The sequence below is a fragment of the Protopterus annectens genome, chromosome 7.part1 (genome assembly GCF_019279795.1).
Source record: "Protopterus annectens isolate FY-2018-M chromosome 7.part1, PAN1.0, whole genome shotgun sequence".
Classification (NCBI taxonomy): Eukaryota; Metazoa; Chordata; order Ceratodontiformes; family Protopteridae; genus Protopterus; species Protopterus annectens.
The window spans coordinates 287,124,699-287,150,953 of record NC_056740.1 but is presented as its reverse complement, the minus strand read 5'-3'; the positions used below and the strand labels follow the sequence as shown (position 1 = coordinate 287,150,953).

Genomic DNA, 26,255 nt, shown 5'->3' with positions numbered 1-26,255 from the left:
AAAAATATCTGTAGTAACTTTTGTTAGCAAACACAGAAAGGATAATAGAGCCTTGACATGACTGTGAAGGTCAGTAGGCACAAGGGTAATAAGAGGAAGCATTTATTTATATGTTTACTGAAAGGATGGTGAATTCACTGAAAATCTAGTAAGAGAATGTACAGCAACATTCAGGAATATTGTGATGGAAATATGTCTTTAGAAAAAGGTTTATATACCATCTGCAGTTAATAAAACATGCAAGTTAAATGCGCAAGCAAGCTGGCTCAGAAGGTATGAATCTATGTTAACTGAACTTGTTTTTTTTGGGGGGGGGTTGTATGAATGTTTTATCATGAAGTAATAATGATCAACACCTTTAATTTGCAAACTGGAGCAGCTTCTGGCAACCCTTTCCTTCCAAGACAGTGATCTACCTTATTGTAAAGGATGATGTCTACTTTCAGCACTTTGACTATTCAGTCACAGGAGAGATGGCCATCACTAAGGATGACTGACTGCAAAATATAAGTCACTTGTGGAACCACTTGCATGGCATAGAATGCAGGCTGGTATGCAGGCAGTTGGATTGGGGGGGGGGGGGGTTTCTTACCTAGCATGCTAATGGGTATTGATGTTACATGCAAGGCATGTAGCTATGTCATTCGTTTTGCAACCAGACATGGACAAAGGTGGAAAGACAGCCATCAAGAAATAGCTTCACACTGTCATTATGAAGGCAATGCAGTGTGAGCATGAGCAACAAAAATGTTTTAAGCTACATACTTGTATCCAGTTGTGACCCTTTCAGTGAAAATAAGGGTGAAGAACTGTGCTTCGGGTTCAGTTTGGCGTGATATGCATCTCTTCTTACTCTTCCCCCTGTATCACACTTTTTAAGCAGCTAATTTATAGTAGATGGTTTGTATACACATTTATTTTAGTTCCCTAAAATGCATAGCACAGGTAGCAGTATTGTTGTCAGTTTTGTTTAAGTGAAATGGAGCTTCAGACCTGAATACCCTAACAAGTATGATTATATGATTTTCAAATGACATACTGTTGTCTGTTTCTTTCTTTGTCACCAAGGGTGGTGATGACTTTACACTTTGACCTTAAAATAGTCACTGCTGTGATGTTTAATTCTTGGCTTTGTGGAGGATTTATGCAGCTATTTATGGTGTTTGTCTAATGAAACAAATCTACAAATTAAAATAAACATTTCAGCACAATACATGCCATTTTAACTTGAACAAGTGCCTCCTAGCAGCGTAACTTCATCCTTTCCACTTTTTTAAACATGGAGGGAAAGCACAAAGCAACAGGTCTGCCTTTAGTTCTCTTTACAAGACAAAACAAAACCTCATTAATAAGACGGAGCTGGAAAGCTAGTCATACTAACTTTAGTGCTGCTGTTTTTAATGAGGCAGTAAGCGATGGGAGTTCAAGGGTTAATCTTGTGGGTGGATGCTTCTGGTTCATTGAATCACAGAAACAGAGAAGGAGAAGAGAGGATGGGAGAGAGAATGAAAGAGAGTATCTCTCCGAAGGGGAGAAAATCATTAGTCATTTTTTTTTTTTAGCTAAGGTACACAAACATGGATTTATGTGTGATAGTAGATCTTGTAGCCAAGCTTAGAAGGAAGAACCAGCACGTCATCTCAACCTCGGAGGAACTTTGACAAAACTAACAAAAGAAAATAATGACAGTAAAACAACAGCCGCAGAGTAATAGAGATCAGTGAAGCTGACACAATTACAAGGTGAGGAGAATTTATATTTTATGGAGAAACAGCTGATGATGTTGTCCCTTTTTTAACCCTTTTGCTGCATGAATACAGGTTTCAGGAAAGCTGCAGTTAAAGTGGAAACAGCGACGAGGAACTCTTTATCTAGGTGCGTTGTGGTCTGGGACATTTTGCACTGCTCTTCTGATGTTCCCTTGTGAAATGTAATTGTACAGTACGTAACCTTGTATGATTTTTAAAGAGTAGGGGTGTATGGTTTCAAAGGCTCTTGTCTTATTTAATGACTGAGCCTTGGCTGTAGAACAAATTGTGTCAGTCAATAGAGAAAGGGTTTCGGGTTATTCTAAATTGTAAACCTCTGTTTTTGACTTGCTGCTGAGGGAATGAGAAGAAATGAGACAGAGTATACTCATCACTTTGTGTGTTTCTGCGTAGCCAAAACAAATTTCAAAAACTCTGTACCACATGGTTGTCTCCGAAAGCATTAACAAATTTTCGCTGCTGTGCGGTCATAAAAGCTTATTTCAGCATTTCTCCTGCTAATCTGACATGCACTCTGATGACTCTGAAGCTGGAATGAGGGGACTGAGTTGTATTAACCTTTTCACCCCTTGGACAGAAAAAAAAGTAAATAGTGCAAAGTTTGCTGAGGCTTACACATCCTTCAGTTATTTGGGCAGACAGTTCCAAGTACACTTCATGTGCGATTTCTGCTACCAGGTAACAGCAGTGAAAGAAAGCTAGAGAGAGAGTGAGTTTGCTGAAGTTTTGTAGTAGAAAATGCCAGGTTTGAAAATGATAAAAACAGCTGAAGTGTTCAGGTGATGCAGTAGATTTTATAGACTGGTAACATCTCTAAAATAATAGGGCTGTGTTATATTATGTCGATGTAGCATGTTCTAACAAATGCAGCAGTTCATAGGTAAATTGTTGTGAAAGTTCATTTCAAGTCTTCTGATGTCAGAATCAAACCTTGCATTTATGAGGTGAATACCTTAACAATTATGCCAACCCCGCCCCTTCTGTATTTGATAACCAAAACGTACAGGGTGTGATACCATCTAAGACAATTTCACACTTTGGTCCTGAACAAGCTGATGATGCACCAGTAGTTCTGCTTTCACAGTCTTTAACGAAATAAGTATTGGTGTAATATTTCACTGAAATATACTTTTTTTTAAAATTAGATATTCTTAGGAAATAAACTGCAAAATAAACTTTGTAGTAAGCTGGACATTGACAAGTACAGCATAACATCTGTTAAGACTTAATCTTCAGTTTGTGATTAACATTATGGGCCTTTTGGTAATGGGATCTAGCAATCCATAGCTGGTGGTTATATAATGCCCACTATCCCTTGCTCATCCCTTTCTTTCTCATCTCTTTGTCCAGTGTCACATCAGCACTGTGCGAGGTGAGGACAGACTCTGTATGTAACTATTGCAAGGGGGTCCTGTTAGGGACGCAGTGATCAGGTATTGTTTCTCTCTAACAGTTCAGTTAAGGTAAGATGTTAGATGATGAGGAGGAATCTTCAGATGCAAGCATGAACAGTTACCTGTGCACACAGCATGAGAAATAAAATATGTTTATATAGTTAGAATAACATTTCAGCTGCACTGCTTGATCCATTGCAAGGATATAGTGGAGGAAACCTACTGATGATAGCAGCTTTACCAAACCTCGGTAATAATGTTAAGCAACCACAAAGTGATATGTTAGACATGTGAAATTTCTTTTAGGGTGGTCTGTGCAATGGGGCAACTGTAAGAAAATAGCCAGGCCCATAACTGATCTATTCATATAGGAGAGTAAAACTATCTGATGTAATCAGGTGCTCATATTTAAGGAGGGACCTGTAAGCCACCTTTATAGAGAGAGAGAGTGTATTTTTTGCCACACCATACAGAGTACTGCATTCAACTATTACTCTGAGACAGATGGTTTATTGTACTATAAACAAATGATTCTTATGAAGACAACAGAATGTCAGCTTGGCTATTCTCTTAAAGAACACTGAATGGATGCATTTGAAAACAGTTTTATTGTTACATGAATGCTGGACCATTTATCATGCTTAATACTTCTATTAGTCTTGGTAAGTGACCTGCCTAGTATGCATTTGGAGACTGGGGAAATTAAACCTAGGTCTACAGAATGGTGTTAGCAGATTATAGCCTTAACCCCTTTTGTGCTATACTTCCAGATAATCTGGAATAGATAAGATTATTGTATTTGGTAATAAATGTATCTGTGCCACGCAGCTGTTGCATTGTTCTGGATTCCCATGTGTGATGACAAAAAGTTGTGCTGCATTGTTGGGGGGGGGGGGGTCCTTAAAGAAAAACAAGAGAGTAGTACCCAATGATTACTATGCCTGTGTGGAGGTGGTTTGGAACATGCATATTTATGTAGATGTTTTCCCTGGAAAAGACTGACGTTAAAATCATGTACATGACTTAGCAGACTGGAAGCTAGGAAAGACGTAAACTGCACGTCTGTACATCCATCCTTCTTACAGAGGCCTCTTGTCTTCCATACCTGAATGGCAATCTTTTTGTGGGACCAGTTTCTGAAAGTTTCCCTAAAAAAAAGATACATTTTCATCAGTCTGTAATGGCGGGGTTACCTGATTAAGACAAGGCTCATACATGCAGTGGTGAAGTATTGTTAAAAGCAAGATATTGGATGAAAGACCAAGGAGGATAGATCTTGTCTAAGTGAGATATTATATTATATTATATTATATTATATTATATTATATTATTTTATAGATGAATGATTCTGATATGTACAGCAGGCTTGTTGTTCTTTTAAACCGACTCTGGTTCATTAGTTTGCTACAGTTACTTTGCAGCACATTATGGTGGAATGTAAAATTCAGAAATAAGAAATGCATTATTGTACTTATTTATGGAGGATAGTGTCTATATGTCCAGATGTATGTACCTGTGTGCATGTTTGTTTTCTTGGTTATGTGTGCATATTTATTTATTTACTACACACACACACACACACACACACACACACACACACACACACATTATATATTTAGTGTGTGTATTATATATATATATATATATATATATATATATATATATATATATATATATATATGCTTCGACAGACAAAAATAAAATATCAACTGACTAAAATTAGGAACTCTGACAGTGGAATAGTAAGGCATTACTACTTCTGAAGCATATGTTATCATGTCTTCTTTTTATGCAGTGCTGGCATTACTGTGTTTACTATGTCCTGCTAGCACTAAAACAACACAGTAATTTAAGGTATTTCAGTAAATTGCACGATACCACATTCTCCTAATGGTACCTCTGTTTTTACTCTTTGCAGCTTCTTCATTTATGCTATACCTAAATGTCATTTGGATGTGACTCTATAGTTTGGATGGGACTCTATAGTTCTGTAATGTGTTATTTATGTGCCACATACTGTCATATATTCTAGTACACTGAGGCTATCTGGAAAGGTTGCTACACGGGGAGTAATATCGATATTATGTAGCAACAGACACAGTGTATGCATTAAAGAGGAGAGTGCAGTTGCGTTATTTTATTTACTGATTTATTTTTATTTTGCTATTGTTTACTTGATTTGTCAGACTGGGTTTAATCAAAATGCCCTTTTTAGTAGAGGCCCAGTGAGAAAAGCTCCAATATGTTACAAAGATTTTTTTAAAAAGACATTCAGTAATATACATGAACAGGCATTAACTAATATATATTATCTATTACACATTCATTTGCTAATTGGATTACACTCATATGAAGTAAAGGCAACAGCTGTGGTATAACAGATAGTTATGCATTAGTAGATTGAAGAGGTGCATTAGTGGGTTTATCAAATAGGTAATCAATCATGTGATTAGTGCTTAGAAATTCAAAGAATAGGCGGTGATGGAAAGAACAGGGTCGAAATGTTAATATTGTAGTTCAGAGGTGGGGTATAAAGCAAGTTCATGGATTATACACACACACACACACACACACACACACACACACACACACACACACACACACACACACACACACACACACATATGGATATATAGGTCCCTGTCATAACACTGAATCTTCGTGTCACTGAAGCTCAAATGGTCGAACCCATTCCATTGAAAACTCATTTCACTGAAAAGTGCAGAAGTGTATATAAGGTATATGATGGTGTAATTTCTTATCATAGGAGTTATTAGGGAACTGAATCTAGCAGAGTATGTGTAAATTACAACGGTCATCATCCTGTTGTACCCCATATCTGCAGATGCTTGTGTTAGCTCACTGTGTGTGTTTTTTTTTCTTTTGTCCATAGTTGCGTGATTATGGAGTTAGTATATATAGGTAAGTGGGGTGTGGGGGTGCAGGAGGGCTTGTCTCCCTGCAAAAACAGGTTTTTAGGATATATTTCTTGTGGAGAGGATTTTATAGGAGATGATTTTCCAGTGAAATGGGTTTCACTATTTGAATTTTAATGAAATGAAGATTTAGTGTGATGACACAGACCCATTTATTTGTATAGGTTGATAATCACATGCTCAACACTTGGAAGGTCGAGTCGAGATGCATGAATCCCACATGTCATCAGCTGGAATGTTAAATACCAGCATTACCAACTGTCTGAAGTTGATGTTAGTGCTTGTTCCTGGCTCCAGAGATAGTCAGTTTTGGCGTTTGGTCAGATTTTCATACTTGGCTGGTATTCAACATGCCAGCTTTCAGGAAATGTTGCAGTGATTCGTAGACTCGACCTTCTGAGTATCAAGTCTTTAATAGTGCCCCATTTATATATATATATATATATATATATATATATATATATATATATATATATATATATATAAAATATATATATATATATATATATATATATATATATATATATATATATATAAAAGTTACTATCATAAGGATATATATTTGAGGTATAGAGGTTGGGTGAGCTATGTATATGGCTGGGAGATGCTAATAAAACTATTCAGGTATTGGAAGACTGGTTGTGTCTATAGAGTTCGAAATGAAGAGAAAAGGATTAAAAATATAACAAGCTGAAGATAAAGGTGGCATTTAGTCTGGAGGTGTGCTGGAGTGGATCCATTAATTTGACGGGTGATGTTTTAGTTGTGTTTTAAATTAATTTGCATTCTGAAGGAATTTAAGTGGTAGTTTGATATGGTTCCATAGGGCAGCTACACTGTTTGAATATAGATAGTCTCCTGGGTTATTAGATGATTTGGTTATAGTGATTACTGATTTTTCTCTAGTGCATAAAATTCAATTGGGGGAGTAGTATTGTATTAAGTTGTTAAGGCCTGGGAAATTTTCTGGCCTATATAAAAGTCTGTGTATTGTAGTTAGCTGAGAAAGAGCTAGGTGACATGGTATTTCTAACTTGTTTAATTCTCTGAGGGATAGGCAGTTCTGTCTTCTTTTGCTATAGTTTAATGCAAATTTGACTGTTTTTAACATTGTACAAATTTGGACAGTTGTGAGAGTTGAAGGTTAGTGAGGAGATGGAAGTAAGACACTAGAGAATATACATCTTCTGGCTTTTGTCAGTGATGTAGGTTTTTACTCTCTGTTTAATTTCTCCAAGTCTTTTGGTTTTCTAATACCATGACAGGAGTGGACCCAACTCCTATGTCAAAGTATGATTAAAGTTCATGAAATTAGTATTGTTTCAGTCTTTGATGTTAGTCAAACGTGCTCTCTGCAGCACCTGCAATGTATCCAGAATTGACTCCTTCTGCAGTTCATACTGAATTGCATGTGTCTGTAGTAAATCTAAATATGACTGTAATTTCTTTTTTATGAGACCCATTGCTCCCACTGTCATCGGAACTGTCTGGGTATTCTTCCACATTGCCCTCGTTTCTGCCAACAAATCCCGGTATTTTATTACTTTGGGTCTCTCTGTATGTAAGACACTGTAGTCACTGGATGTAGCAATTTCAATGATCATAGCTATTTTTTGTCTTCTTTTCATGGACTACTATATCTAGTTTTCTCACATCTAGTTTTGAACTGTTGGGTGACCCCATGTGATATAAACGTCATCATTTTCTATAATGCTTTTTGGCTTCTGCTTCCTGTTCTTCTCAGTTACTTCAGGATTGTAATGTTTGCACAATCCCCAGTGCAGCAGTCTTGCCACATTACTATGTTTTTCACTGTGCAGGCCTTCTGCCATTAGTGCATCACACCCAACAACAAGATGTGTGACTGTTTTCAATTCTGTTTTACAGAACCTGCATCTTGTCTGCGTCTCTGACATGTTCATCAGACTTTGTAAGCCAGCATGTACATAGTCTACTATCCTGGGCTGCCAATATTAACCTTTGGTCTTTTGGTTTAAATTCACTTCTCCTTAACCATTCCTGCATCAGATCCTGATTGACATGAGGTTGTTCTAAGAGTTTTCTGTACTAACAACTATCTTGATACCTTTTCCACATTTCTTGCCTTCTTATCTGATCCTTCACGTTATATTCCTTGTTTTGTTTTTTTAGCACATTCAGTTCACTTGCTGCCTGATTTTCATCTACTTCTGGTTTGATTTCCTTTCCCACTTGATGCAGATATGCTTCTGCTAAACTAAGCAGGGAAGTCATCTAAGACTCCTCATGTTGTAAAACGTTCTCTGTTTGGATCTTGTGAGGTCAGAAGATAATGCAGCCCTACGATTGCAGATCTATACATGTAATCAATTTTGAGGAGTTCCATACCTCCTTCAGAACAGGGAATATATAATCTTGAGCTACAGTGATTGTTATACATTATTTGATAAGCATGAAGCATTTTTCTTGTTTTCCTGTCCAATTGATCCAATACCTTTTGGAGCCAGTCATTCACCCCAGGACTGTAAGCAAGAACAGGAAGAGCAAATTGGTTTATAGCTTGGACTTTGTTCCTAAATGTCAGGGCTGTTTTCAGTATTAATTTTAGTCATCTGACATTTTCCTTACTAAGTTTTATTTGCATTTGTTCATGTTTTATTGTCAGTCCTTCATCAGTTCTCAAATATTCATACACTCCCTCCTGCTCAAGTTCCTTTATATCACCTTTCTGTCCCAGACTGATATTTTTTTGGTGCTGCAGCTTTCCTGCTTTAAAGGTTGCTTTTGCACATTTATCAAGATGCAATTACATTTTTATATCATCTGATAGTGTTTTGACCACTTGCAGTTGTGCTTTTAGTGCCTCATCTGATGAACTATACAGTTTTACATAATCCACAAAAAGATGAGACGTTTTCACACTTTGTTGTTTCCTGGGGCCCAAATTGTAACCATGACCTAAACTGTTAAGTAGACAACTTAATGGTTAAGGGCAAGACAAAAGAACAGTGGTGACAAAGCGTCACCCTGGAATATCCCCTTTAGAATTTTTTTATTCCTGTGATAATTGTCACTGTTTCATGGTCACTGTAATATAATCGAACAATGTAGGGTGTATCTTGTACATTTGTAAGCAGTCCTTTATCCATGAACGTGGGATGTTGTTGAATGCTTTTTTGTAGTCTATCCATGCTATACTTAGATTCTGGGTCTATATCACAACGTTAAACTAACAAAAGTTCGATTGTTGTAATATCGAACCCTAAAGTCTGAAACCCAACAAAACCGAAAACACAGAACAGCGATTTTTTCCCAGGGATAAAAATCGCTGTTCAGTGACAAAAAAAAAATAACCTTAAACTTAAACCAAAGTGGGGGGCTTTGCCCCCCACACCACCCCTACTTAAATATATCACCTCCGAGATCGCACCACAGTGGAGGAAACAGCAAAGCTCCGAAAACGGCCCACCGATTTTTTTCCCCTGGGAAAAAAGTCGATGTGCCGTGGCTTCGCTATTTTCAACTTTCGGACTTTAGGGTTCGATATTACAATGTTCACACTTATTTTAGTTTGATGTTGTAATATAGACCCGTAGATTCTTCCCTTTTTTACAGTTTTTACAGTTCTCCATTATGGCTTTATTTAACAAGTGATCCTTTGTTCCATATGACTTTATTTTATTACCCTTTTGTTCTATTGCCTTGATTGAGTTTTCTTCTAAATGACTATAAACTCATTTGCAGTGTATAGTTTATACATTGTCAGAAGGCAAGTTATTGGTCTATATTTTTTAGGGTATCTTGCTGTTATTAACCAGGTTGGTGTCTGTCCAGGGTGCACATATAAATAGCTCTTATTCAGGGCTAAATCTTCACGTAAAGATGTTAATACTTTTAGCCAGAAGTTAGCTACTGCATCTGGGCCAGGGGTTTTCCATTTAGGAGCTTTCATTAATTTTGTTTCAATTTCTTTAGCTGTTACTTTCTCCCATTTCATATCCTGTACATTTGAACTTCTTACAGTTTCTTTTAATTCTTCTATCCACTTTATAATGTCCCACAGGATCTTCATAAGTATTTCTCCAAAATGTTTCTATTTCTTCTTTTTTTGGTGGTGTTTCGATTCCCTTTGTCTTGTTTCCCAGTTTTCTATCAAACGTTTTGCTTATTTTGTACTTTTCCTTTATATTTATCTTCATATCTGCTAAGCTTTTCTGTCTATGCTGATATTCTTAGTTTATTATTTGTAATAGTGTACTACAGATCCTGGTCTGTTTTGATACTGCGTGTTGTTTTTATCACGTCTATCTTAAGTACTTATCTCTTCCCTGTTGTTTATTCATCCAACAGCGACACTTCTTGTGTTAATTGCTTTATCGTTTTCTCTCTTCGATTTTTTCATGATGGCGTTTGATTTTTTCCCCTTTTCCCTTACTGCCCTTATGTATTGTGGTGAGCCTTTATCTGTTATTAATTTACTGTAGCTGCACAGTAATATATTCTATTTACTTCAGTTATATCACATAAGGTTCTGTGAACAGTCTTGATTACTGTGTTTGTTTGTTTTATCAAACTTCTAACATTTTGGGTCTTATTGACTTTCTGTAATCTATTTCTTTCATTGATCTTAATATGTCTATCCATCTCTATTAAATCAAGCAACTCTTCCCTTAGTTTGTTTTCTTCTAAACTAAGGCCACATTCTTTGTTCTTCGTTTCCTGCGGACATTCTACATAAAGTTCCAAAACATCTTCCTGTGGCATATTCTTTTTAGCTTCATCCTTTGTCATCTGTTTCTCTTTCAGATGGGAACTCATTGACCTATCATTCTACAACATTGATTGTGTCAAAGTTGCCACCGTTTTCTGTTCCTTCCCTTGCTGTGCAACTCCAGCTGAAGTTTTGTACTGGTTTTCTGCTGAAGGCTGCAAAGTTTCTTAATATAGCAACTGATCAGACGCTTCCTGTTACACTGGTTTCTCCTTAATTACTATATAAATGCAACAACACTAGCCAGTAAATCAATTAAATCTGAGCAACATCTATCTGCCTGAAGCATTCAGCTTTAATAAAGAAATTGTACCACAGCGGCCTTGGAGTTTTCAGTGTGATCACAGCTGACTGACTACTGTTCAGCTTGCAGACCCCACAGAGAGGAAGTACTGACGATGTAGATAGCAAGAAACCATACGAATAAAACACCAAGGGAACGCTACTAGGTTAGAAAGGTTACATGTTGATTTTCCATAACCTATTTAACACTTTATCAGTTGTTTATAGAATTTTGACCTGTCACAGCAGAGAGCATGTATTTCTACCTACCTGGGTCACCACTTTAAGGGACAGAGACTTTCTTTGACTTTTTAAAATGGCAAATATGGGTCATTTTCTGTAATTTATTTTTCTTATTTTTATTCAATTTTTGTGCTGTTCATAGGTTCATAGGTTGGTACTAGGCTATCCGCCCTAAGGCCTTTACAAGCCTAGCCATAACAATTCCCTGGCTATTTCTCCCTACACTATTTACTTCCCTAGACCCCTGTCTAGCAGGGCGACTGATGTGATCCCCGGGGTGAATTTCCTTTCTCCCATCCAATCGTCAATGTTCCTTTTGAAGAGGGCCAAAGAGGCACACTGCTTGACATGTATGGGTAGTCTATTCCACAGTCTGGGGAGTCTCTGGGTCAGGAACCTATCCCTCCAGCATGTTTTCTTTATTGTGATGACAAGGTTTAGATCCCTGGAGCGTGTGGCTCTGAGGGATTGGGATTTCTTAAATGTAGCATGTCCAACAGCTCTAGGTTAGACATGGCCTTGTATGTTAAGCAGAGATCTCCTCTGAGATATGCGACAGAGTATAGCTGGAGTTTTTAAGGTGGTCAGTGTAGGGCATCTGCTTTATGCTTGTGATTCTTTTAGTGAGGTATTCTGTGGCCTTTTGAGTTGTTGCAGATGTCTTGAGAGGTACATACCAAATGGGGCGTTGTATTCTATAATGGGACTAATGAGGGATGAGTACAGTGGGACAATGACCTCCTTTTTTCTGGATGAAAAGCCCTTAGTGATGAGGTGTGCCACATAGAAGGATTTCCTGACTGTTGTGGCGATGTGGTTATCGAAGTTGAGACCACTGTCCACCTGTATCCCTAAGTCTCTTATCACACTTTCGGCATTTAGTGTACTGCCACATATGTGGTAATTCATGGGTACATGTTTTTTCCCAAAGGGGATAACTATACATTTCTTGGCATTGAGCTTGAGCCCATGGCTCTGGCACCAAGCATCTGTTTCTGTAAGGCCCTTTTGTAGAGTATCCACATCATTTGGGGATTCAATAATGGCTCCCAGTTTGCAGTCATCTGCGAACTTTGTTAGCCAGAGTCCCTTAGTGTTGGCCTGTACTTCAGAGAAGTAGATGCCAAACAAGAGCGGTCCCAGGACAGATGGGATGGTTGCTATATTATACTGTAACTAGAGCTCTCTATTTGTTGCACATACTTTTCATTTGTACCTCGCTCTGAAAATAGTTCCTTATTTTATTTCATAAAAACTCCTTTTATCTAGGTTTTCACACCCTTATTTAAAAAAAATCTGACAAAAATATTATTGTATCACGTTGTTCCATTAAAATGTTTTGGAAGAATAAATCAGCACTGTTTATATCATGAGCTTGTCAAGGACATTAGCAACTGATTTTCATTTTACTGGTTTAGTCCATATTTTGACAGCCACCTTTCCACATATTATAATTTACAGATTTTACACTTCATATAATTTGCAGTTTACCATTCAGTAACTGAACAGTATGTGTTCTATTTTCTTGCAAATGAAGCATGGACCATATTGCTCTACCTTAGTCTCTAAAATGTGAAGGTACCATGGAACATTTTCCTAAATAGTTTTAATTTTGACATTGTGAATTATTGTAATATTGTACTGTGTTTGTTTACTGGTAGTGTACATTTAGAATGTAAATTTAAGGAAAGCTGCTCAGCTTCTTGATACTTAGTCATTGCACCACATATCTCAACTTTATCTTACTTTTAGGAGCAGTTCCTCATTCACCCTACAAATATTCCTTGTTGTACATTGAAAGTGTTCACCAAAGATCCAGTGTCAAGATTTTTATTGAAAAATCCAGAGTCTAAAATAATGAATCATACTGTTCTACTAACAAAATGTTTTGTAAAAAATATTTAATATTGCTTCAGGCTTTCTAGATGCAGATATTAGTAATGATTTCACTCCTTGTTTTCTCCATCTTTTCTGAGACACACTGTTCCACATTTGGGACGCTGAAGGTTATTATGCCTGTCATTAACCATTATAAAATCCTTTATTTGCACAGTCACAAGCTATTGCAGATTTACAAGATTTTTCTCCTCTGTGTCTTAACTTTTGTATGCATAGGGTGATTCCTTTTTTAAACCACCAGCTGCATGTTACAATGTGTTTACTAATGTGCTTAGACTGTGTTTAGTTTTTTAAACACCAACATTATATTATAATTTACTGTTATTATGTTTAAGTATAATCTCCTGTTTTTATGTTCATGTATAATGTTTATATATTTTGTCTTGCCTTTTTGTTTCAGGCCATTGCTGAAAATGGTCCTAGGGCGAATCTACCTACCTAGTTAACAACTGAAAATGAGCTATGCATTGTACATGTCAGAAAACCACTGCATCTGAATAACAGCTGAGCGGTGGTGTATTGTAATGTTGCCTGCAGTAACAGTTAAAAGAAAACTTGTGCTATACCAATACAATCTATTTTATTTTATCAGAGTAATACTGCAGCCATGTTAGCTGCAATGTACTGCCTTCCTGGGATCTGGGACTATTGAATGAAAGTTCAATAGTCTGAATCCACAATCAACAAACACAGTTTAAGTTCATAGTTCATAGGTTCATACTAAGCCAACTGCCCTTGCGAGCAATTTTAAGCCTAGCCAATTACCCCTTGTGAGAATCAAACCCTGCACCTTGTGTTTGTAAGGTGAACACCTTAACCATTAGGGCACCCTCCCACCCTGAAGCATGGAAGATATTGCTCTACCTTAGCCTCTAAAATGTGAAGGTACCACAGAACATTTTCCTAAATAGTTTTAAAAAGTGCATTCACCGAAAAAGTGCTTACGTTAAAGTGCGGTAAAAAACAAAAAAAAAAAACTATAAATCTACTTTTATGCAGGGGTGTAAGCCCTTCTGCACCCCCCATGTGGGGGGCTGTGCCCCCCCACCCCTCTACCTTAATATTCTCACTCCGAGATCTCACTACAGTGAGGAAAAGGGAACATTCCCTTATCTGCACCGTAGTACTTTCTCTGCAATAGTCATTCCCCCATGACTCCCTCTAGCTGCAGGCATACTTCCGCGAAAGTGCTTTTTCGGTAAAAAGCACTTTCGCGGAAGTATGCCCGGCTATTTGTGCTTCGGTGAAAAGTTCCTTCGGGGATCAGTACCAATCCCCCTTCTTGACATTGTAGGTGGCATGCAAGAGTTGCATATCAGTAATATACCAAGATATATTTTATTTTCTGGTAGGGGCACAACATGGTACATGTCAAGAAAAAAAGTATTTAATAGTGAATGAGAGTGTGATATTCTTCATCCACAAAGATGCTTTGAAAAGAACAGTATGAGAGGAGAAATATGGGTGCCAGAATTGGCTTGTCAGAAACTTTAAATCTGCACCCTGTGATGTGCACTTTATTGGAAAACTGAGCTCTAGCACTTTGCATTGTTGCACTGCAGGAATGTACCATACCCATAGGCAATATATTTATTTACTTATTTGTTTATTTATTTATTTATTATTTGTTTTCCAGGTTAGTCCCAGTAAGTTAGTGGCCTCATTTCAGGGGAGACCCAAAGTGGTGTTTATATTACCTGGGAAATTTTGGCCAGGGCAATTGGGAACTTCCCCTTCTTGTTAGGAGAGTGCTTGTTCCATTCCTAGTGCAGTGGTGGCTGGGAAAACAGCACTCAAGGAGATCCAAGATGGTGGATTGCACAGAGGTGAATGCTGGTGCAGAGTTTAAAACAAGATTCTGAGGAGCTGTTTCAGCACAATTTGTTTGTTTCATCAGAAGCAAATGTTTAAAACAATGATTGATATGCTATTACAACCCTCCAGTCGGGAAAGTTCCCAGATGATACTTTGGGTGAATTATTTTGCAAAGCGAGCCACAGAGTGGAAAAAGATATCTCATTGGGTGAAATTATAGACAAAATTCAGTTGGAGGAATCAGAAGCTATTTTGAAAGAAGATTGTTAGACAAAGAAATCATATGCTGAGACTGTTAAAGAAACTGCAGGGAAAAATGAGGAAAGAAAATTTCAGAAATAAAAGGAAATTTATGATGAGAATTCAGAGCAAAGAAGATAAAGACATTTGGAATGTTACATTTGTGATAATATAATGCCCCATTGGGAGTGAAGGCTCAGGAGATAAGAGCTTTTTTTCTTATTCATAAAGAGAGTGGGTGTATGAGAAGAAAAACAACTGTAATCCATGGAATTCATTTATGGTAAAAGTATTTCACACAGAAAAAAAAGAAAATGCATGTTGACTTTCAAGCTGAAGTTGAAAAAGAGATTTTAAAGAGACATTTAAGCATACTTTGTAAAATAGTTATAAACATTAGTGAAGTGTATAACAGAGGATCGTGGACTAGGGGATGGGACTGCCATATTGCACTGAAAATGGAGAAAGAGAAAATTTGTTCATATCCCTAGTACGATAAATGTAGAGGGTGACAAAGACATTGTAAAATATTGGGGACAACTGAAAACATTTTTTTCTGTGGGAAAGATGATCATTTAATTAGTAACTATGATAAGAGGAAATGTTATATTTATGGGGAAACAGCTTATGATGCAAAAACGTTTGAAGTGAAGTGTTATAAATGTAACAAAATTGGACATTTATGTATGGATTGTAATATAGAAAAATAGGATGATGAAGAAAAAGGAGAAAACAAAAGTGAGGACGGTATATGGAGAGAAGAAACAGTCCCAATAAAAGATAAAGTAGGGAAGCAAGATCAGGATGAAAATAAACATCAGGATAAAGAGAAAAATTAAATAGAAGAAGGTTCTGAAGTAAGTGATGAGGAAGATATAAACTGGAAAATAGTGAAAAGTAAAAATAATTCTATTGGTAAAAGAGTAAGAGACAGAAAAAGAAAGTTTAGTGCAATAAGTATAAAGGAGAAAAAGAAAGGAAACTGATAAAGCAAATGAGATCAATACTTCAGATTTACACAATTTGTGGTAAGCTACAACATTGACATAGACAATTTTAGGGTGATTTCAGTAAATATAAATGTTATCAAAAGTATAAGTAGAAGAATAGGGGTCTATAAGACCGAAGAGGTGTTTCAGCGAACACAATTTGTGGTAAGCTACAACATAGACATATTGACAATTTTAGGGTGATTTCAGTAAATATAAATGTTATCAAAAGTATAAGTAGAAGAATAGGGGTCTATAAGACCGAAGAAGTGTTTCAGCGAACACAATTTATGGTAAGCTACAACATGGACATATTGACAATTTTAGGGTGATTTCAGTAAATATAAATGTTATCAAAAGTATAAGTAGAAGAATAGGGGTCTATAAGACCGAAGAGGTGTTTCAGCAAACACAATTTATGGTAAGCTACAACATAGACAAATTGACAATTTTAAGGTGATTATAGTAAATATAAATGTTATCAAAAGTATAAGTAGAAGAATAGGGGTCTATAAGACCGAAGAGGTGTTTCAGCGAACACAGTTTATGGTAAGCTACAACATAGACATATTGACAATTTTAGGGTGATTTCAATAAATATAAATGTTATCAAAAGTATAAGTAGAAGAATAGGGGTCTATAAGACCGAAGAGGTGTTTCAGCGAACACAATTTGTGGTAAGCTACAACATAGACATATTGACAATTTTAGGGTGATTTCAATAAATATAAATGTTATCAAAAGTATAAGTAGAAGAATAGGGGTCTATAAGACCGAAGAGGTGTTTCAGCGAACACCTCTTGATAGACATGTAATAAACGAATGCACTAAACCGGGAATGCTCAAAACAGTGGTTTCTTTCCCTGGGAAAGACACCGCTAGCACAAACACACACACAGTTTAAAACATAACAACATAGGGGGCTTTGCACCCCACAGTCCCCCTAACTAAATATCCCAACTCTGAGAACCCACTACAGTGAGGAAAGGGGCAAACACATGGGCATGGCCAAGCAATTTCTTTCCCAGGGAAAGAAATCACTGTATTGAGCATTTGCGCTTTAGTGCGTTTGCTCATTACATGTCGACCAAGAGGTGTTCGCTGAAACACCTCTTCAGTCTTTTAATATAGACCCGAAGAATAGGCATTTTATATTGGTGTAGTAAGTGTGATGTTGACAGAATAATATTGGAATAATTGGAATAACATTGGAAGATGTAAGATTTTTGACACAAGAAAATAGATTGCAAAGACACTTCAGGGTGGAAATACAATATGGAACTTAGGAAAAGAACTATATGTAGGCATAGTTGTACTTTGTAGAAAGTCGACATTTGTCAATGATGGGAAGATTAGCTATTGCAGCTCTCAGATGGCATAATCAGTTAAGAATTATAACACTGCGTACCCATGTTACAAGTAAAGAAAGGAAAATGTTATTTCATAAACTTGTGGATCATGCAGTAATTAATATGAATGTAATAATAATGGGAGATTTTAACTGTGATTTGAGATTCAAAAGAATAATGATGTTAAGAACATTGTTGAAGTTATAAAATGTGGTATTTTAAAGATTTGGAATAAGAATTTGTAAAGAAATATAGTTGAGGTGTATATATAAGATGAAAATAGATATTTATCACATCACAAGTTTTAAATATAGTTAAGGAAGAGGCACTTGTTACAGGTTTTTCAGAGCACTCAGCCCTATGGACAGAAATGCATGAAACTAAGAAGTATATCAAATTGGGAAATGGAAGAAAAGAATACATGAGAAATTATGAGATGAAAATGAAAAAAAATAAGTAGGCATTTATGGAAAGATCATATTTCCTCTGTGTTATAACAACTTGTCTATGTGGTGGCTAGCTTTAAAAGAAACATATACAAATGTGTTTTTTGACTGTCAGATGTAAGAAAAGCAGAAAATATGTATGAATGCTTTAAAGGATTTGGAAAGAACAACAACTAATATTATGCAATAGAATGGAGCATTTTGAAAAGAATCAAAAGAAGAATAATTTAAGAGCCGATATTATTGAAAAAGTGAAACGGGAGACGTGTCAGATTACACGAGTAGCATAGTTAACGAGAATGTTAGTATAATGAGATAAATGAAAGGTGATAGAGGACATGTAAGAAGATCACAGGAACAAATCATGACTATCATAATAAATTATGGAAAGAAAATGTTTCAAGATGGAAAGTGCAAAAAGAATGGCATGTTAAAAAATTGACAGAACAAGAAAATAAGGAATCGGAAAAGATTTCCTTATGTGAATAAGGTGCTTAGACGAGTTAATTTATGACCAGTTTCAGTATCAGATGGAATAGGATACCAGTTTTATAAGAATTTTATGGATTGGCAGAAAAACACTTCTTAAAAGTTATGAATGAGTGGTTAAATGAAGGTTTTATGTATAAAAGATTTATACAGTGGTGTACTTAAATGTGCATGGGAAAAGGATGATAAAAATAAAACTGAAAACTGGATACTGATAGTACAGAACAATATATTGTAAGATTTTTATGAAAATAATTCAGAAGAGAATGACAAGTAAAATGGAATATAGCATATACAGATTAAAGGGAAAAAAGATGTCAGGAATTATTATTCATAGTAAAGGAAATTGTGGATGATATTATAAACAGGACTGAGGAGTCCAAGATCATGATAGGAGATTTAAATATAGCTTTTGATACAGTATAACATGAACTTTTGTGGACAATTATAGAACAATATAACATTAGTAAAAAAATAAGGTTATATTTTGCTCTACTTAACCATCCATTCACTAAAATTCTTAACTTACTTTTATTGTATGCAAAGAATGGGATATAAAGACTGGCATACATCAATGATGTCCTGTGAGTAGCATATTATTTGCATTAGTGATGAATGTAGTAGTCAGAGATGTAAATTTGCACATAGGAGATGCTACTTATCTTAGCAATGAAGGAATAACAATTCCAGTTATGCTTTCTTATGCAGATGACATTATATTGAGTACAAGAAACAAAGTCTGGAGGAAAGAAATTATATGTTGTATACATCAATGTTTAAATATAATAGTCATGACTTTAAATAACGAAAAAAGTAAAGGACTGGATGATATAGTAAAGATAGGAAGAGTATCTTTCTCAATGAAAGTAATGTCTGTGTTAGGAATAAAATTTGGGGCAAAAATGTAAGAGAGGGACAATGAAGTAGGATACTAGATAAAAATAAAGGTGCTTTGTTGTTTTTGGAAACCGTATGAGCTATTGTTTAATAAAAAGGTTTATTTGATTAATTCAGTTATACTGGGAAAATTACATGTTTAGCTAGTGTCTATGTCTTGGCAATAATCTATGTAAAAGAAATGCTGCAAATAATGTTTTCTTTTATATGGAGTTCAAGACTGAATCTAGTGAAGAGACGAATCTTAGACAAGGACAAGAAAGATGCAGGTAAATGGTGGTAGGATTAATAAACCCAGTTGTTTATGCTGCTTCTGTGAATTTGTATAAAGTCTTGTTTTGGATAATTGATACAAATGAAAGGTTAGTAGTAAATTTAGTAAAGTACAAATATAACTGGCATTGGGATATGTTAAGAAAATTCAAAATAGGAAAAGAATATTTAAATGAAGTAATGAGATGTTATTAAGGAAAACAAATATTTTATGGAAAATTAAAATTGATGAAAAGAAAATGAGAGGAAAGTATGGAACTATCATGATACTATGTTATTATGCTAATCCTTGGGTTGAGCTAGCAAATGAAAATGTTAAAGCTATAAAAGTATGAAAGGTGTGGTGGAATATGCAAGTAGAATGTCGAGTTTATGGAGAATAGTGATACAAATTACCAGTAAAGGGAAATACGCCATATAAAAAAAATCCGTGAAATAGTATGTATATATTGTGGTAAAGAAGAAACTGCAGAACATGTTTTCTTACAATGTATAGTGGTTTCAAAATGATAATAATTGTGTAAAGAAACTTTCTTTGGAAATATAAAGGAGGTAAATTAAATAAATATGGATATTATTATATATGGATATTATAGCCATAAATGTATGGAATATGTTCGTAAAATAGATACAAGATTATTTTATGTTGAGTGGACCATTTGGAATGAAAAACTAAATGCAATCATGTTTAATAGTAAATGGAGACTAGCAGTAATTTTAAGAACACTTAGATGGGTGTTGAAAAAGGAGTGGGGGTCAAATAAGAAAATGTATATAGAAGTTTAACATAATGTAAAGTAAGATATTTATGTCTGTATGACAATAGCTGAAAGGAATGGATATTTGTACACTGTATAAATTTCTAAATACGTCTGTTTGTAAATAATATTGTACATATTTTTTTAAATGAAAAACCCTACCCTTTTCTGTGGGTGCCTAGGAATCTTTTACATTCACCTGAGCTACCAACAACTGAAGCAGACAGGACCTTGGTTTAATGTCTCATCTAAAGGACAACAACTCAGGAGTACAGCATCCATCCCCCAGTGGTAAACTGTAGTGCCAGTAATCTGTTTATCTGGTGTGGGAATAGAACCCACAGCCTTGTGCACCAAAGGTAAGTGTGCCACCTGTAGCACCATTGACACTACTATATACACATAGATTATTGCAGCAGGCACTGGAGTGCTATATATAGACTATTGTCTTATTCTTGTACACATTTGATGTTGACTGGTGTGTAATGTAATACTGTTAAATCCCAATGAACAACATTAATTTTGTGTTAGTATTTTTAAAGAACTTTGCAGTAGGAAGCATGGAGTAACATAATTTTGAAGTCCTTGAATTGTTGGGTGCAAACTGTATATTAGCTGAACTAAGATGAGTCACACCTGCAGTGATGCTTTGCCTAAGTCACAAAGTGTGTTATAGACAGTGCACTAAAAAAATGAAATAGATAGATTAATGAACTAATGAATAAAAAGTCAGAAAAGCTAACTTACTGCAGTTCAGATGAATGAACTTGGGTCATTGAATCAGACACAGAGTGCTAGCTTACTGTAACCCAGCAACAAAAACAACCAATCACGTCCCCCATTCTGTCAGACAAGCTGCTCGTGAGAAAGAACCAAAGCAAAAGACACAGTTAAAAATAATTGCTTAGCAAATAAAAAAGTGCACATAATGTCTTGATCTATAAAGAATAGAGTCTAATATAAGAGGGAATTTTTTTCTTTGAGAGGTACGTAGTAATAATTGTGGCTTTGAGGGCCTATTGCTACATTCCTACCTAATTAAATTTCACTGGGAAATGCTACACTGGTCATTATCCTCTGTACTACATAACGTATTGGGGAAAATTATAAACAAATACTTGTTACTTAATTCTGAAATGTATCTCAAATTAAATATATGCATAGATTGAGTAATTCTGTTTTGTTCTGTTTTCAAAGCTGTGTTGTATGTCAGTTTTGAAGCATTTCTATTTCAAGGTTTTCATCATATTTCTTTCATGGTGTGTAGGAGAAACCAGGAAAACCTAACATTCTATCATAGCTGAGCCATACATGAGTAGATATGCATTACAGTAACTGCTTGCGTTAGTTAAATGGTGAATGCTATGCAAGCTTGCAAGGAAACAGACTTGCAAACAATCTTGCTTTACAGTATAAATCAAAGGTACACCAGTAACTGGCAACAAGTAACCTGCATTCAAGAAACTTGGTGCATATCAAGGTTATCTATAGCTGTCTGTTCTATGTTAAGTTTAGATGAATCCTTCATTTCAGACAAGTATAGATGTAGGCCATCATGTTAGCCCTATAATACAAACTGCTGCATTAGAATATGTAATTGTTATATACATCAACACATTGAAACAGCTAGAACATTGATTCATAGACAGCCTTGCATATGCACTATGCATGCTACCCTTAGGTAGTTAAGTTGCATAGTCCAAAATATGCATACTCCGAATGTTCAACTTGACTCCCTATCCAGTGCTCTACAGTGAATGTTAAACATTTCCCCTATTTATTTATGTTTGCTTATTCTTGGTAATACAGTTGTTCACCCCAATTTTCACTTCCCATTTTACCACTTTCTGCTCAGCCTAACTTACCCTTTTTTCCTTCCTTTGATATGTTTTACTATCCTGCTGGTTCTCAGCCTAGAAAGTGAAATCTTGCTTTTATCTGTTTTGTACCTACACAAATGAGTTTCTGTCGTTAACAACATTGTTTTGTAGTCCTAATTTCTACTTATAAAACTAAGCACAGTGTTGGGCTACAACAGTCTGTCTTGGTGCAGCTGACTAGGGCAGGTTCTGATTTCCTCAGCCCTTTTATCTGCTGCGTGACTCCGACCACAGCATTTCATCAAACAGTACTCCTGGGGTGCCCCTGAAAAGGATCACTTGCATGCTGTGGTCTGCCTCAAGCTGTTAGGAAATGTATTGCACATATTTCTTTCGAGATCCTGCTCCCTTCACATAGATGCCAGTTAGTGCCTGACTATATGCTGATTGACGACATGTCCAGCATGCGACTTCTAGTTTAATGGGTCGCCAGACGCATTTTTAATAAATATGATTTTCAAGAGAAAAGAAGTTAATAGATTTTTATGCTGTCTGGTTTCAGTGTTAGACAAATGGCTGTCAGTATTTGTGCTGTAAAATGTGAAATAACAGTTTTACATTAAATCCATATTTCTGTGATCATTGTAAAAAAGAAAACAGTATGCACACTGACAAGTGTGAACAGTTTTTTAAGACAAATGGGGAGAAACAGCCAAATAATGGGATACTGGTATTGCTGCCGAGAAGGAGGACCCAGGTCAATACCCTGCCTAGGCCCCTCTTTGGCCATGGTCTGGCTCTGTCTCAAACATGACTTGTCTAAACAGACTTTGTGCAAGATGAGTAGAAGACAGCAACAGTTATTTCCTTGGACAAAATGGGGTTTCAATGGAGCCGGGTGATTACTGACCAATAAGCCTGACCAGTCTAATCTGTAAGGCTATGGAAAGAATCATTATGGAATTAATAAAGATATAAGTAACCTAGAGGCTCTCAATTCAACCCAGTTTGAATTTGCCTAGTGTAGGTACTGCCCTCTTAACTTGGTCAATTTCCTTGAAAAAGTTACTGAAGCACTGAATGAGGGCAAGACAATGCCACCACATAGCTATAACTTACAAAGGTGCATGACACCATTCCACAGGTGGGTATTGCGGATAAACTCTCCCAGCTAAATGTCATTCCCTATGCAACTCTTTTCATAGTAAATGAGCTCACAAATAAAACCCAGAAAGTTAGGTTGGGTACCCAGAAAGTTAGGTTGGGTAGCTTTACCTCCTCCAAAAGACTTGTCAGTAATGTCATACCCCAGGGTTTAGTCTTCAGACCACTTTTCCTTGTCATTTATTTCTAGCATGTCACAGCTAATGTTAAGGATGTGTGGCTGACCATGTTTGTAGATTACTGCACACTTGATGGCATCATAAACTCCCCAGAGAACACAAGATCCTCCAAATGGGCCTGCCTCAAACAAATGGTTAGTATCAAAACCATAGACTAAAACTAAATGCAAAACAAGTATATAGTCATCCCCTTTGACAAGCAAGCTTCCCCCTTTAGCTATCCCATTAACAACACAATACTGAAAATTGATCCTGCTGTTAGGGATCTGGTAGCCTATGTTGACAATGAACTGTCCTTTGAACACCCCATATCCACTGCTGTAGGGAAGGACTTTTTCATCACATAGCTCTAAAGGTATTGTTCCCAGATATAATCATGCCACTGTAATTGACAGTCATTAGACTGATCATTAAGAATGACACCACGTTTAGTATGTACCTGTCCAAACACGTGTCACAACTGGAATAGCCACAGTGCTTTCCTGATCACATCATTATAGAGGCTTAGAAGGTATCCAATCTTGCTAAATGCCTTCAGGAGTGCTTATGCCACCATCTACTTGCAAGCGGCAGGTAAACTACACCTACTGCAGACAAAGGGGCAAGCAGAGGTCTACATATACCTTCACTTTAGGAAATCTCAATGACATGTCCTACTGATTTTAACTGTAACTTAAAATCAGTGGTAAATTTGGTTTAATGTGTTTCATGCAATGCTTTATATGCTGGAAAAATGGAACGATTGTTAAAGATAAAAATTTCTAAGCATTATAGGGGCATCAAAAATAAATGTATAACTAATGTGTTATATAAGCACACTAGGGTTTGTATTAATTTTAAGAAGTTTACATTTTTATTTTGGATAAAGTACAAATAGATTGGGGGGCAGTGGAAATATTAGAGAAAAAAACAGTTGTCATGACAACTCAAACTTAATGCTGGTAAAGTTCTAGGGTTCAATGCAACACTATCTATTTTACCTCTTCTGAAATTCAGAGCATATTCTCTTAAATGCTTTAGGTACTTTTCATAGATATTGTTTGATACGTACTTCATCGTTTGTTTTTTGTAGTACACGTTTATGTTTTTAGTTATTGACTGTTTTTGTTAATTGATTGAGTCATGTGATGGATTTTGTATATTTAAATGCAATTTGCTCATTTGTCATTCACAGTTATTCCAAATTCTTAAGGGTGAAGGCACTACACTAAACATAGCTTTTTCACTGGAGTTGTTGGGGATTTTTGAGAAATTTTTGACTTTTCTAAAGACTAGTATGGAAAGCCCACCAAAATCCTAATTAACAGGAGCCTACAGCAGAAGTTAGCGTGTAAGGTATGGAAACAAGCAGGTGTCATTCCTGTTCATAAGGCATGGCCACCAGACCACCTGGGCTTCGGTTAAGCTATTAAAGAATTATGTATAAACTGCTATGTAGATACCTCCTGTGCAGCATTTTCTCTCATATGTGCATCATGACGTAGATTCAGAACATACCTTTATTTACCCAATGTGGCTGATAATAGGATTTACCTTAATAGAGATAACACTGAACCACTTGCTCTAAGTATCTCTGACTGCTCACCGTAAGTGTCAGTAGATACCTGGGCTGCACAACCAATGGCTCCACAGTGGTCATAGATGCAGCTGGCAAGTGGATAAATTGCATCAGTACTATTTCACAAGTTACTGGAACTCTGGCAAAAAAAAATCTATTTTTGGACCACATTTTTTAGCATGTATTTAGTCACATGGCATTACTTGCCAGTAATTAAAATATACTGATTTATGGATGTTTATGCATTGGTTCCTGTAAACACTGAACCAATTGCTATGCAAATAAGACTGCAAAAATGTCTTTTCTCATGATAGCCTTGTTTAAGTTTTCATGGTCTTTGCAACCTTAGCAAGAATTATAGAAGATATATTGTCAGAAAGAAAGATAAACAAAAGTATCCTCTTGAGTGAGTTGTAACTAGTGGGTTTCCTACTTCCAAGCATTTTTGCACTGTGAACTGAACGTTGAGTATATTGAAAAAGCTTCAGTAAAAACAAATGAGCTTGTCAGACTTCTGTACAGATCAAAAAGGCATTTTCCTTTGAATTAAGGGTGTAAACATGGCTCCATTTACATAGGCTGCTACATGAAAGAGTGTAATCGAGCCATAGTGAAAGTCACAAAATCTCAGTGAAGCATTATACCTGTCACACATACACTTCAGCATTACAAAAAGTGTTATATCATCTCAGTTGAAGAGTAAAAGCCATTTTGAGTTTTGAACAATTTTGGCCTTGAAAGATTAAAGTTCTCTCAATAAGTGATTAGTTTAATAGTTCCCAGTAGAAGTTGTATAGATTGTTTTTCTTCTGAAACTTCTTTTTGAATCTTTTTGCACATTAACCAGTGCATTAGTGCTACAAGATGGAAAAACATGAATAACTTCATGTATACAGCAGCATTATTTTTTACTCAGCAATATCTGACCTGTAGGCCTCTGTGTAAAATCATTAAAGAGTCTTAGAAGGCATGCTTTCTTACCAGATCCCTTCAGGAGGGCTTATG

The 26,255-nt window shown here is 36.0% G+C and overlaps 1 protein-coding gene across 1 annotated transcript in view; it reads left to right on the top strand.

Moving 5' to 3' along the window:
- Positions 1 to 1,556: 1,556 nt before the first annotated feature.
- KLHDC8B (kelch domain containing 8B) overlaps positions 1,557 to 26,255 on the top strand; it is a 1,966,070-nt gene continuing 1,941,371 nt past the window's right edge. The window contains exon 1 of the mRNA XM_044078490.1: positions 1,557 to 1,742. The gene's annotated coding sequence lies outside the window, so the exon portion shown is untranslated. The remainder of the gene's footprint in view (positions 1,743 to 26,255) is intronic.